The sequence below is a fragment of the Convolutriloba macropyga genome, chromosome 10 (assembly GCF_964194025.1).
Source record: "Convolutriloba macropyga chromosome 10, txConMacr16.3, whole genome shotgun sequence".
Taxonomy (NCBI): Eukaryota; Metazoa; Xenacoelomorpha; order Acoela; family Convolutidae; genus Convolutriloba; species Convolutriloba macropyga.
In genome coordinates this window covers 32,335,930-32,349,707 of record NC_134477.1, presented here as the reverse complement: position 1 = coordinate 32,349,707, position 13,778 = coordinate 32,335,930, and the positions used below count along the sequence as shown (strand labels likewise).

At 33.6% G+C, this 13,778-nt stretch overlaps 1 long non-coding RNA gene across 1 annotated transcript; it reads left to right on the top strand.

Annotated features, from left to right (window-relative positions):
• The first annotated feature begins 8,613 nt into the window (after positions 1-8,613).
• On the top strand, positions 8,614-9,455 carry LOC142348456 (uncharacterized). Its single transcript, XR_012760736.1, has 2 exons — positions 8,614-8,960; positions 9,021-9,455. It is a non-coding gene; the product is annotated as an uncharacterized LOC142348456 (long non-coding RNA).
• The last annotated feature ends 4,323 nt before the right edge of the window (positions 9,456-13,778 follow it).

The window sequence follows — 13,778 nt, the reverse complement described above, 5'->3', positions numbered from 1 at the left end:
ACAAGTTATAAGGAACCAAATTAATGACTATTTGATCTCAAATAACTTGCTGTCACCTAAACAATTTGGATATAGGAAAAAAGTGTCCACAACAGATGCCATACTACAATGTACGGAATATGTACGAACCGAAATGGATAAAAAGAATACTGTTTGTGGAGCATTCCTCGATCTCTCAAAAGCATTTGACTCAATCTCACACGAAATACTAATAGAAAAATTGAAATGTTTAGGATTCGACGGAACATCTACACAATTGATTAGATCATATTTGAAAGACAGAACTCAAAAAGTAGTTTTCTCGGGAAATGAGTCCGACTGGATTTTACTTAACAGAGGAGTGCCGCAAGGGACAGTATTAGGACCAATATTGTTCAACATTTATGTGAATGATCTTCATAGAGCTATTGATAATAACAATTGTCAAGTAATCCAGTACGCCGATGACACTTTCCTCTATTCTTCTCATACTAATGAAAATATAGCCAGAAGTTATTTGGAAAAAAATATTGAAAAACTATGTTATTACTTCCAATCACATCAATTAATGATGAACAATAAGAAGACAGAATATATCGTGTTTGCTTCATCAAAAAAAGCACGAACTCCGTCTTATCTAAATGTTAACAATCTGAACATAGAAGAAACTTAGTCGGTAAAATATCTAGGAATAATATTAGACAACAAATTAAATTTTAAAGAAGAGATCAAAAGAATACTCTCCAGAATGGCGTGCAGCATCAAAATCTTGAAAGATATAAGGAACTGTTTTCCTATAAAAACTAGAGTAACACTATTGAACGCTCTTGTTTTAAGTCACATTCAATACTCATCTCTTATGCTCGTTGGTATCAGAAAAAATCTCATGATAACATTAGAAAAACAACTTAATTGGGGAATAAAAGTGTGTTTCAAAAGAAAAAAGTATGATCGCTCGACTGATTTAAAAATAAAAAACAGAATCATGCCTGTTGAATTCCTTCTCAAATATCGATGTATGGTTTTTTTCTTGAAATATATTAGGAAACAATTGCCAGCTTTTAGTAACAACAATTTATTGCAAACTTCTAATTGTAACCAGAATGCGAGAACGGGAAAAATTTATCCGGCTGTGAAAAGTAATTCGGAATTCCTCGATAAATCATTGATGCTGCAAGCCATGAAATTGTACAATGAAGTTCCATATAAACAAAGACAAAAACTCGATAATGTTAAGAACATCAAAGGTTTTTTGAAAGAATTCTATTTCAAGGAATATCTGAAGGACCCAAAGGCGTTGGAATACAGAGATCTGTTGCGGGACCTTTTTTAAGCTTTCATTGTTTTTAATTTCCTTATTATCTAATATATTTATTTTTATGTTTTTAGTATTCCAAACGTTGTAAATAAAATATTTTCTTATTGTTTTATGTATTTTAGAACTTGTACATTGCCATTTTGTTGACACTTTTAGGTGTGTAACATTTTGGAATTCAATGTTTTCTTTTTTTTTTTTTTTTCTCGTTAACCTGCAAAACCAGCTAACACAGCACAAGTACAGGCAATTAGCAAAACCAACTAAATGGAAACTCCCGGTCGGTCAGGCCCGCAACAAGACGTTACCCCAAATTGCCGTAGAAGTAAACGATGTCTCAAAACTCCTGATCAAGAACAAATTAATACATACGGAACAATAGTATCTGGTCCAATAGTTTTGCACCTTTAAGAACGAGAAAAAACAGAAAAACAAGAAACAAACCAATCCCCCCCCAAGAGTCAGATATTTAGGATATTCAGAGAAAGAGTAAAATATTTGAAGAGCTTTAGAACGATTTACATTCCTTAAAAGTAAAAACTGATGGAATGGAGCAATGTCAGCCGAAAGATACAATAATTTGTCACTATATACCTCTTATTGGTAACATTAATTGGTCACCGAAGATGTTATTTATTTCATTACAAATGTCCATGACGCATCAGGATCTTACGGCATGTCACGAAGTGGACCAGATTAGGGATCCAAAGCAGCCCCGCCATCATAGTTTAACAGATTTTCTTTGAAATCTAGAATAAGGAACTGAAATAAATTTTTCTGGAATTTTAAAAATCCTTTGAACGGCGAGTCAGTTTTTTAGATGAAAAGCTCACAAAATCTGACATTGAAATAATGAAATATGCGCATCGAAAAAGATTCAAAACCAAGTAGAATAACGATAAACCTCAAGTGTTGTAGAAAAAGCATGATTGTATTAAATAAGAGCACACACTAATAATGAAAACAGATTTAGATGAACTTGGGGAAAAGAGACTGTCGTTGCCCTAAAAAATTACATTTGAAAATTATCAAAACAGCTTTAAAAGGCCATCAGTTGCGAAAGAAAACTGTTTTCAAGAAATCAGAAACCCTTTTATGACGGTCAAAGCGGAAACCTCGAAAGAGAGTCATCACTTCGAGTCCAACCAACAAGAGCAGTCTGATAAATCAACAGAGATATATGGCAAAGGACGAAGAAAAAGATGAAGTACCTGACTATTCGGGTTTTGTCTAGTTGTAAACTAAAATAACTTTTTACAATGCACTGTCCTATAATAATACAAGAACGGCCTTAAGGCAAACAAGTGATTAAATCGTTCCCTTATGGCATCTCAAACCTTAATATAAGATCATTACGACGCCATCATGACCAATTACAGCTTCTTATGCAACAACTTCAGACAGCACCAGACGCAGATGCTCTAATTGAAAATTGGCTACCCAAAACTGGCAACAGTGATTTATATATGTCTGATAGGTATTGGCATCTCGTTAGTACTAACAAAAAAGATGAAAGAGGAGTAGCGTTTCTCCTTAAAAAGACCTACAAAACCAAAGGATTGAAGTCAATTCAGAGCTTCAAACACTGGCTTTGCGCATAGGAGTCTGAAAATGTTACTGTTTAATGTGTCATTTACAACACACCATCAGGCAACCTAACGAAATTTGTTAAAAAATGAACAAATATTTAGATCAAATATTGGAAATGAAAATGAACGTGTTCATATGTGGGACTTCCAATACAGAAATTTTAAAAAACAAAGGCAAATCAAAAAGTTACTTAGATTTGATTTCAAGCTGCGGGTTAGTGGCAAAAAATTGATTTCCTAAAAGAGCAACAAAAACTTAAAAGTTTCTGAAACTTGTATTGATCAATGTATTTCAAATGATTTTTGTCAAATTTTACAGAATTCGGGATATGATAAACAATCAATTTCTTTTAATTTTTCAAATTCCATCGACAGGAAAAAAGAAAAAAGACCAAAACAGTTTTTTAGGTTCACTGAATAAAACGATTTCACAAAGTTAGCCAATTCACTAAATTGAGCAAACTCGTTACAACTATTTTGTATTATATGGGCAAAAATAGAAAAATATTGATCATCTTCATAAACCTAATAGAAGACTGAAAGAGACACCATAAAAAATCTGAACGAAGTACTCGATCACTTTTGTTCATTCAAAATTATTTTTTAACCTAAAAAAACATGCCTTTCAAAAGATTTGAGAAAACAATTGAGAAAGAGAGATAAATTCCTAAGTAAATGGGTCACGGATAAATCAAATGCTACTCGCGAGCAATATGTTCGTCAGAAAAATTTGGTTACAAGTAATTTAATGAATTCAAAAAGAGAGCATAATGATGAATTAACAAACGCAGAAAAATTGAAGTTTGTTCAAAGCATTTCAAAAAATGTTCACAAGCGGTCAGAAATGAACCTGTACAATTGATGTTATGACTTTCAAGAAACTTTTTTTGCTAACTATGGAGAAAAATTGATATATAAAGAAGTTCTGTGTTTCATATAGCTAACACATCAAAACATTCCTCAAACAGTTTTTATTTGCGCTAGATCTCTTAGTAGATATTTAGAAAACAACAATGTATTGTCAAAAAAAATCTTGTGGTCATGATTGCATGAGCAGTCAAGTATTAAAAATTTGTGATTAAATTATCAGTCTATTATTTTGCAAAATTATCAATGATCTTTTTAACGCTGGTATAAACCCAAACATTTTCAAAATTGCAAAAAGTACACCAATTTTTAAGATTTGAGATCCTGAAGAATCAACAGACTTTGGACCGTTTATTTTAATTTCTATAATTCCAAAAAGTTTGAGAAAGTCATTTGGCAGAAAATGGCGCATTTCTTTATTAAACACAATCTGATTTGTGCTGAATTGTTTGGACTCCAACAAAAAATTTTCCAGTGCCAATCTGATGATAACCGAGTTTGAGAAGAAAAGTAATCGATTTAAAAAACTATGGTAGCTTTTTTTTCGTGATATCAAAAAACCTTCACACTTTTTTTTATTGGCCTCTGTTACGTAGATTTTCATCAATAGGTTTTTGAGGGACAATAAACATTTTTAGAATTTTTTGTGAGAAGAATGCATTATCTTGAGTTAGATGGCAAAAAATCGAACTTCAGATATATGAAGATGGGTATCCACAATGTTTAGACTTGGGCCCTTTTTTCTAATAACATATTTGATCTACGAACAGTTCGTAAACAAATTAATGTTGCTCTATTTGCTAACGATACCACCATTTTATACATCAAAAAAAGCTTGTGAAAATTGCAAATATTGCGAATGATATGAAGAAAGTTGTCCCTTGGGTAAAACAAAACGGCCGATTTTCAAAATTCAGAAAATTGCGTTTTGATGAATTGAGAAAAAAATACAACTCACATAGAAACTCAATTAGTAAAATTGTTGTTCCTCTCAAATACTTAGGCATATACCTTGACCATAAAATTAGTCTTATAGAAGACATAAAGTAACTGAGAAAATTTTTTTCAAATTTTGCAGGCCTGTTTTAAAAACCACATGAAATCTTTTCGAAAATCAGATGTCACGAAAAAGACATCTTGCAATTGTTTATTCCTTTATTCGGAGCAAGAAACTTCAAACCTTCAACTTGAAAAAATTTTAAATCATAGCGAATCACAAAATTACATTAAGAAGTTTGTTGACATATATTTTGTGTCAATAATACCACGCCTTTTAATAGTTTTAATCCAAGAAAAAATATTATAAGCGAGAATTTCATTGTCAATTGTTCCTTTCCTTAGCTCCAGACTCTAAAATATGCAGTTGCTGTTTTTTTTTTATTTTTTTATCGTTCATCGTCGGATGCGAGGGTTACAGTTCAGTTTTAATTATCGCGTTGCAAATCAGCCTCAAGGAATGTGAATTCGTATACCCTTTTCCAACACAATTTAATTGAATTTAATAGAAATTGTTTACCATCAACAGTAAGAGCTCAATGTCACAATAATACTGCTTGTAGAGAAAATTCAAGTAACTCGACCACTAATCCGATTTATCTTTATGTTTTCTAACTCTGTGCAATGGGCAATGATTTTATCTAGTGAAGGAGTGGCACCGAAAAACCTGTTTAAAAAGGTGATTTGCATGTTTTTCAAATTGCAAAGTACCCTAGAATAAAAGATGGCTAGCTCATTATGTTTGCTGCCCTTGACCAAATCTAACGGTTAATTTGCAAGGCCTTGCAAGATTCTTACATTTGATGCTCATCTAGAAAGATATTGCACGGAAAATAGACAGAGTTTAATCTCTAAATTAGTTCGAAACAAGGGGGACTAACATGGTAGGCACTGAAAATTGCGATACTAAAGCCTCCACTGACTTCGAGATTGGTTTTCATTATGCTTTATTAAGACCTTTCTATCATGAAATAATATCACTTTGGGTCACAAATAGGGCTTAATTACAATTAAAATTGTTTTTCAATAGCAAGTTGAGCTGGTTTCTGGTTGAGTTTTCACTGAGCAAGATGAGATATATGGCAGACGATGAAAAAAAAGATGAAGTACCTGACTATTCAGGTTTTGCCTATCTTTAAACAAAAATAACTTTTTACGATGCACTGTCCTATAATAATACAAGAACGGCCTTAAGGCAAACAAGTGATGAAATCGTTCCCTTATGGCATCTCAAACCTTAATATAAGATCATTACGACACCATCATGACCAATTACAGCTTCTTATGCAACAATGCAACAACTTCAGACAACACCACACGCAGATGCTCTAATTGAAAATTGGCCATCCAAAGTTGGCAACAGAGATTTATATATGACTGATAGGTATTGGGAACTCGTTAGTGCTTCTCGTCACCTATTGGCTTGCTCACCTCTTCCCGCTGTTTCCTGCTCCTTTCTCTCTTCTTTCAAGCTCTTTCACTCGGGACCCCTACGGCGATGTGGTTTTCTTTTAGCTGTATTTTCAGCGCGTGTAATCTCAACGCTGCTTTTTCGCTTTCTAGTTTTGAGCTTCTTCCTCACCATTTTCCTTGTCCCCTCCTATGTGCTCTACTGATGTTCTTATTTATAAATGTTTGCCGTAGCTTTTTTTGTTGCGCCGAAACAGCCAACCCCTTGGTTCCACTTTTGCACATTTGATTATGTTTTTGCTTATATGGGTTAATTTTAGCATTTAGGGAATTTCTTTTTTTTTCTTTGGAGGCTACAGAATATGTCCAATCCTATTCTCCAGTCATGAAACAAGCTAAAGGGACCCATGCAGCACCTAAGGCGTGTTTCCTGCGGTTTTTGCAAGACGATTGTCTTGCAAGAGTTTTACAAAGTGGACGGTTATCTTGCAAGACTTTTGGGAATCGGACGATTATCTTGCAAGGTCTGACAAGAGTCTGGCAAGATCTTGCAAGATTATGCGTGATCTTGCAACATTTTTGAAGGATTGCTGTAAGATAACCGCCCAATTCTGACAAGGGGTGTGTCTTAAACTACAGAAGACCACAACTTGAACTCTTTGGGATTATCGTTTGGCTTTAAATAATTATTTCTGTAAAGGTTTTGATTCTTGAATTAATAAGAAATGTGAAGCAAAGTTATGAGAATAGCCTTTTGTTCAAATACCAACCTATTACAAATGAGCACTGACCAAAAGATCATTTAAGTTTGCTGAGAGAGTTCCTTGATCGCGCTGTTTCAAAGACAGCTGAACTGAAAACCCGTTACCAATGCTAAATTCGAAACATCAAACAATGACAGTTGCCTTTGTTGCAACTTTACTTTTTTCTCACTTTTATGGTGTTCCAATAGATGGGAAATTCTTTCCATTAACATCTATGAGTTGGCAACTTAAAAATAAAGCCGATCTGTACCAGATTCGTGGAGGAATGAAACAGTTGGCGTCAGCAACGTACCACTGGTCAAATGGGTCTCTCTGCAGAGACAGATGTGAAAACAGATTGCATATAGAATCAAAGGCTCATACGAATTGTATGATGGAGTGTCTCAAATCTCACACGAAGGCAGAGAAGAAATATCCTTGGGAGCAATTTATCAACTAAACTATCAAGTAGATTTGTGGAATTGATATTTGTTAAGTGGAAACACGAGAATACAAAAAATTGACACTATATCCCGTTTTCGCCGCATTGTGATCAAATTCAAAAACTGCAGCGGAGTTTTTGTTGATCGTATTTGCAGAATCTTGTATCATTGTATGGAGAAAATAGTCTGGCTTAAGATGAATTTGGTTAAAATGAAAAATAAATAAACAAATTAATTTTAAAATAATAATAAACTTACAGGTGATATCATGTCAAGTCTATTAACCTGATCTATGATTAGAATTCTCCACTACTTTATAATGTCAAAACAAAACTGAGTTTTTTTTGGGATAACCATGTCACTTTGATCAAAATGGTGGTCACAACTAAATTTAAGCAATTCAAGTATACTAAGATTGCTTAACATTAATTCTGCGTTACAGTACCCTATTTTGTGAATACAATTGCGAATTCTGTTGGTTAATTTGTTATAAAATATTATTGCTATCTATCACTGATGTTGATTTTCTTAAAGGAGGAGTCATCGGCCCTCTGAGAAGTTTCATTAGAAAACAAAACAGATTGGCAGAAAGCGACAGATAATGATGTAAATAGTTGTACAACCTCTTATTGAGTTGTAGCATGAGTTTTGAGGAGAAAAATACATAAATAACTTTAAGGTTGTGGTTGAACGTGATTTACAGGGAGGATGATAATTTTGACGTCTCTTGTTTATCAATTGTAGAATGATTGGTTTGTTGGTTCGTAAGGGTTTTGATTTGACGAGCAGAAAAACGATTGTTCTTTAGCTGATTGCAGCATTTTTCCATTTGAGTGACATAAATTTAATCTAATAATATTGAATGCAAAAATAGCTGTCAACTTCGTAACAAACAACCCGGGTTGATAAAAGTTTTTAATCATGGAACTTTTATATTATGGAGAATCGACTTCATATATTCAAAAAACCGTAAGAAATTGATAGGACTACAACTTTGTCATAATTGAAAGTTTTATGGCTATAACTTTTCCATAATGAGAGTTTATACAACTTTTTCGTATGTGGAAGTTCTATGATTACAACTTTTCCATAAATGGAAGTTCTATGATTAATTATTGAAATATCAAGAGACCTGCGAAAACAAAAAAACAAACAGAGAAAAAAAGGTACATTTTTCTCATCTAATTCGACGCTTAATAAAAGAGGACAGTTTTTTCCGTTGCCTAACAAGTAATGTTCAGTTCTCTTTAGTTTTTTAGGGGGGAGGGGAGGTGTACCTGAATCAACGCAATTGCGCGCTGATGAGAAAAGCAATGCCCAAATAAAAGTCACTACACTACAAATTATTGATGCAGCCCGGTTTTCAGTTCAATCATTCTGAAGATCATTTGACATGTCTTGTAAACATTTCGGCATTGAAGCTATAATGGAAAGTCGTGAAAATTGTGAATATTATGAAAAGTAAATGTAAATCTGAAACAAATATTACTTCAAATAAACCGAAAGCAAGTTGTTCATAATCAAACTTATTTATAATAACCTAACTTGGAAATTACCTCAAATAAACTCCTTACCGAACATCAACGTACAATAAAATTGCGCGTTACAAGAAGAGCAGGTTATTACCATAATGCATTTTAAACTTTGCTACATTTTCATGTTCCAGGTGATTTTTCAGCTAGTTTTACTGCTGTCTGGATCCCAGTCATATTTCATTGGCCCGAAGTCATGGTCACCAAATTACAACATTCAGTTGACAAAGAAGGAAGATTTATACAGCAATTCAGTGTCAAATGAGCAGATGGACCTATACAAACCAGAAGAGCATCAATTTTCCAATGACGTCAAGTGTTACATTCAGTGCCAAAACTGGACGGAACGAGGAACAAAAGCGTATAAAACTTGTATAAAAGAATGTCTGAAAAAGAAAGAAAAGATTCCGGTGCCGTGGAGACAATTTCTAAACTAATTGAGAGCCAATATATTGTTTTTGGCTATTATAATTGTCATTATTTTAATGTTATAAATTATACTTGTTCCTACTCTCAATGAAAGTGGGGTTAGGATTTTTATCCGAGCATGGCTTTTTGCTAACTAAATTTTGGCCAGTCAATATTTTTGCAGAGGCATGAAATAGTCCTGATTGAAAAAATCTCCGAAAATTGAATCGATCCCCGAAGAGACATTCTCAAATTTTGTCTTCTGTAGAAAAAATTAATCAAGATTTCAATAACCATCGACGTTTATTGATGGTTATCGCCCTTGTACACTGTCAGACCGCGTGAAGGTCGTTCGAAAAATATTTTAATTTCCTATCTTAATGTTTTAATATTATCTTTATCGATATTTGGTGCCAAACTCCATAAAACATCTTAGTCTTAAAATCCTGACTGTTAACGCTGAAAAAAGGTACAAAAAACTGTTTAAAAGGTGAAAAAAAGTGCAATTCATTTCTTTTGATTAATGAAATCGCTACATTGAGAATTTTCTCATTTTGATAGTGTTTCTGGAAAAAAAGCCACTATTGAAACTTTAAAACTCCTGCCTACTAGACAATACTCGACGAAAGTGATTTCGAGCAAATTTGCACACGAGAGTAATTAGTGATCACAGGCTAAGTTTATACATTTTATGCTTGATTAACCTCGTGAACTACACTTATGTTCGCGAACATGAGAGTAACAACAATTTCATCACGAAAAAGCGTAAGTTTTTTCTGCCCGAGTAAAATGTGAAATCGGATTACATATGTTTGAATAAAGAACTAAAGCGAGAAAACTTTCGTGCGAAAAGTACTGACGAAGTAATGTACGTGAAGTTCACAAATTGACAAATGTGGACCAGAGCCCCCCCCCCCCCCCACAAAGAACACTCATCTAGCCGTGAACTACAATGTTGTCAATTAGACTCTGTAAAGCTGACATTCTCATGCTCTTCAAACTCCTTTAAATGATCAACTTGCTTATAAGTAAGATGTATTCCCCAAATGAGAAATCTGTGTCATAACAACATTTGCAACGTTTTGGACTGACTGCTAAACTTAGGAAAGCCTGAATATACTATGGAACTTTTAGTTTTCATAAAACTGCCTTCTTTGTTTTTTTTAACCATCTGAAATCTGAATTTTTTGTACAATTTTCGATTTGAATTATCTATCAGCAAAATTATTCAATAGCCATTCAATCTAAATGAACGAAACATTAATAATTTTAAAGGCAGAGATTTTGAACTTTTCCAATGCTGTAATTCAGATGAAAAACCATTTCCAAACAGTTTTCTTAAAAATAATTGTCTGTTTTCCGCTTTTTAGTACTTAGGGCTTTTAAGAAGTCTTTTAGATTGGACTCCCCAGGGAATCCAAACTTGATGCACCTTGCCAAGACATGTGAGATCTTGGCAAGAATCCTTGCCCTCAAAATGTTTCTCATTTTATAAGTTAAAATTTTTGTTTTTTTCTCTTTTTTCCGCTTTTGGTCCTTGATTCGTTGATACCAATTGCATGGATTGCACGGATGCGCCTAAATCCCAAGATTTGCTGATATTGGAAAAAAATAATTTTTTCGAAAATAATTTTTGTGCTTTTTCATGAGTTTAGATGTTTTAAGTATCGTAGTTGCTTTGTTATTGATCATTTTACTGAGTCTTTCTTTATTTCTTTTATTGTTACTATCTGTCAAGTTAAAATTTTTTTATGTTTTAGGTTTTTGTTTTTTGGACGTTAGTGAGGGCCTTCTCGGTGGCGTTCCTTCTCGAAGCTAACGAAACCCAACTGCTGAGAACAAATTTTACTTAGTATACCGTTTAATGTATGTTTCTGACTCAATGGATGAGTTGAGACAGCTTTCCATAAGAAACATCGTTGTCCCCAGTTAATTAACCTTTTCCTCTGAAGGAGACCGGCCACTGATGTCAGCTAGACTCCTTTTTCTGATCAGAGCTATCGGACTTTAGATGAGTCTCTGATCAGAACGTTGCTTTATTGTTGCCTCTTGGTTTTTCGAGGTCGTTCGAAAAATATTTTAATTTCCTATCTTAATGCTTTAAAATTATCTTTATCAACATGGGGTGCCAAACTCTAAAAAGATCTTAGCTTCAAAATCCTCGCTGTTCACGCTGAAAAAAAGGATAAAAAACCGTTTAAAAAGTAAAAAAAAAAGTACAATTCAAAAATATTTTTTAAAAAATGTAATTGCTACTTAGAGAAGCTTCTCATTTTGATAATTTCTCTGCAAGAAGGCCAGTTTTGAAACTTAAAAAACTCCTATTTTTCTCATTAGAGTCTACTAAACAACACACAACGACGAAAGTGAATTCGAGCAAATTTGCGCTCGAGAGTAATTAGTGACCCCAGCCTATGTTTATACATTTTTTTTCTTGACTAACCTCGTGAACTACACGTATGTTCGCGAATATGAGAGTAACAACAATTTCATCACGAAAAAACGTAAATTTTTTCTGCCCGAGTAAAATGTGAAATCGGATTACATATGTTTGCATGAAGAACTAGAGCGAGAATACTTTCGTGCGAAAAGTACTGACGAAGTAATGCACGTGAAGATCACAAATTGACAAATGTTGATCATAGCCCCCCCTTCAAAGCCCAAAGAGCTACTATCCAGCCGCGAACTACAATATTGTCAATTAGACTCTGTAAAGCTGACTTTCTCATGCTCCTAAAACTCCTTTAAATGATCAACTTGGTTATCAGGAAGATGTATTCATTAATTGGAAAGTCTCTGTCATAACAACATTTGCAACGTTTTGGACTGACTGCTAAACTTAGGAAAGCCTGACTATACTATGGATTTTTTAGTTTTCGTAAAATTGCCTTCTTTGTTTTTGTAGCCATCTGAAATCTGAATTTTTTGTACCATTTTTGTACCATTTCTATCAGCAAAATTATTCAATAGCGATTCAAACTACATGAACGAAACATTATTAATTTTAAAGGCAGAGATTTTGAACTTTTCCAATGCTGTAATTCAGATGAAAAACCATTTCCAAACAGTTTTCTTAAAAATAATTGTCTGTTTTCCGCTTTTTAGTACTTAGGGCATTCAAGAAGTAATTTAGATTGGTCTCCCCAGTGAATTGAAACTTGATACACTTTGCCAAGACATGTGAGATCTTGTCAAAAAATCTTCGTTCTCAAAATATTTCCCATTTTAAAAGTTAGATTTTTTGGTCTATTCCCTTTTTTGCGCTTTTTGCTCCTTGATTCATTGATACCAATTGCATGGATTGCACTGATTCGCCTAAATCCCAAGATTTGCTAATTTTGGAAAAAAAACGATTTTCGGAAATATTTTTGGTGCTTTTTTCTTGAGTTTAGATGTTTTTAGTACTGTAGTTGCTTAGTTGTTGATAGTTTTACTGAGTATTCCTTTATTTCATTTAATGTTGCTATATGTCATGTTCAAAAATTTTTATTTTTGAGGTTTTTTCTTGGGACTTTAGAACGGGTTTTCTCGGTGGTGGTCCTCTATGAGGTGTGTACAGTACACATACCGAGCTAGAATGCACTCAAAGTTTCCATTTACAGAAAAAAGCGGCTCATTTGTATGCTAACAAACTAACGTGAGCTGCATTTTCCGACATTCTGGATAACTCTTGCTAATTCTTGAAAATTTGATCTTGTAAATTTTTGCTTAATCTTACGATTTCGTGCTAATTCATGCTTTGGGTGCTATTGGACTTTTAACACTTGTTACATCTGACCATGTCATGGTTAATCTGTTTTGGAAATATGGCCAAGATCTTGTTTCTTGACACCAATGCAACTATTTTGCAAATTTCGTACTTGTCTTGATATTATCTTGCCTTCTGGCGTGGCATAAGATTTTACACGATTATGTTCTTTATCAAGGCTATCAAGTTACACACATTACACTGGGCCGAATTTAGTAAAATCAGTCTCAAGTCTGGTCTTTCATATTTGGGTTCTATAATTTTTGAAGTGATAAAGTCGCATTTACTGAATTCTACTGCAACTCTGTATCCCATTCTAAATTCTGCACTGCTAGAACGCTGCTTTATTGTTGCCTCTTGGTTTTTCAAGGTCGTTCGAAAAATATTTTATTTTCCTATCTTAATGTTTTAAAATTATCTATATCAACATGGGGTGCCAAACTCTAAAAACATCTTAGCTGTAAAATCCTCGCTGTTCACGTTGAAAAAAGGTTAAAGAACCGTTTAAAAAGTAAAAAAAAGTACAATTCAAAAAATCTTTTTTGAAAAATGTAATTGCTACTTGGAGAAGCTTGTCCTTTTGATAATTTCTCTGGAAGAAAGCCAGTTTTGAAACTTTAAAAACTCCTGCTTTTCTCATTACAGTCTACTAGACAACACTCGACGAAAGTGAATACGAGCAAATTTGCACTCGAGAGTAATTATTGACCCCAGCCTATGTTTATACATTTTTTCTTGACTAACCTCG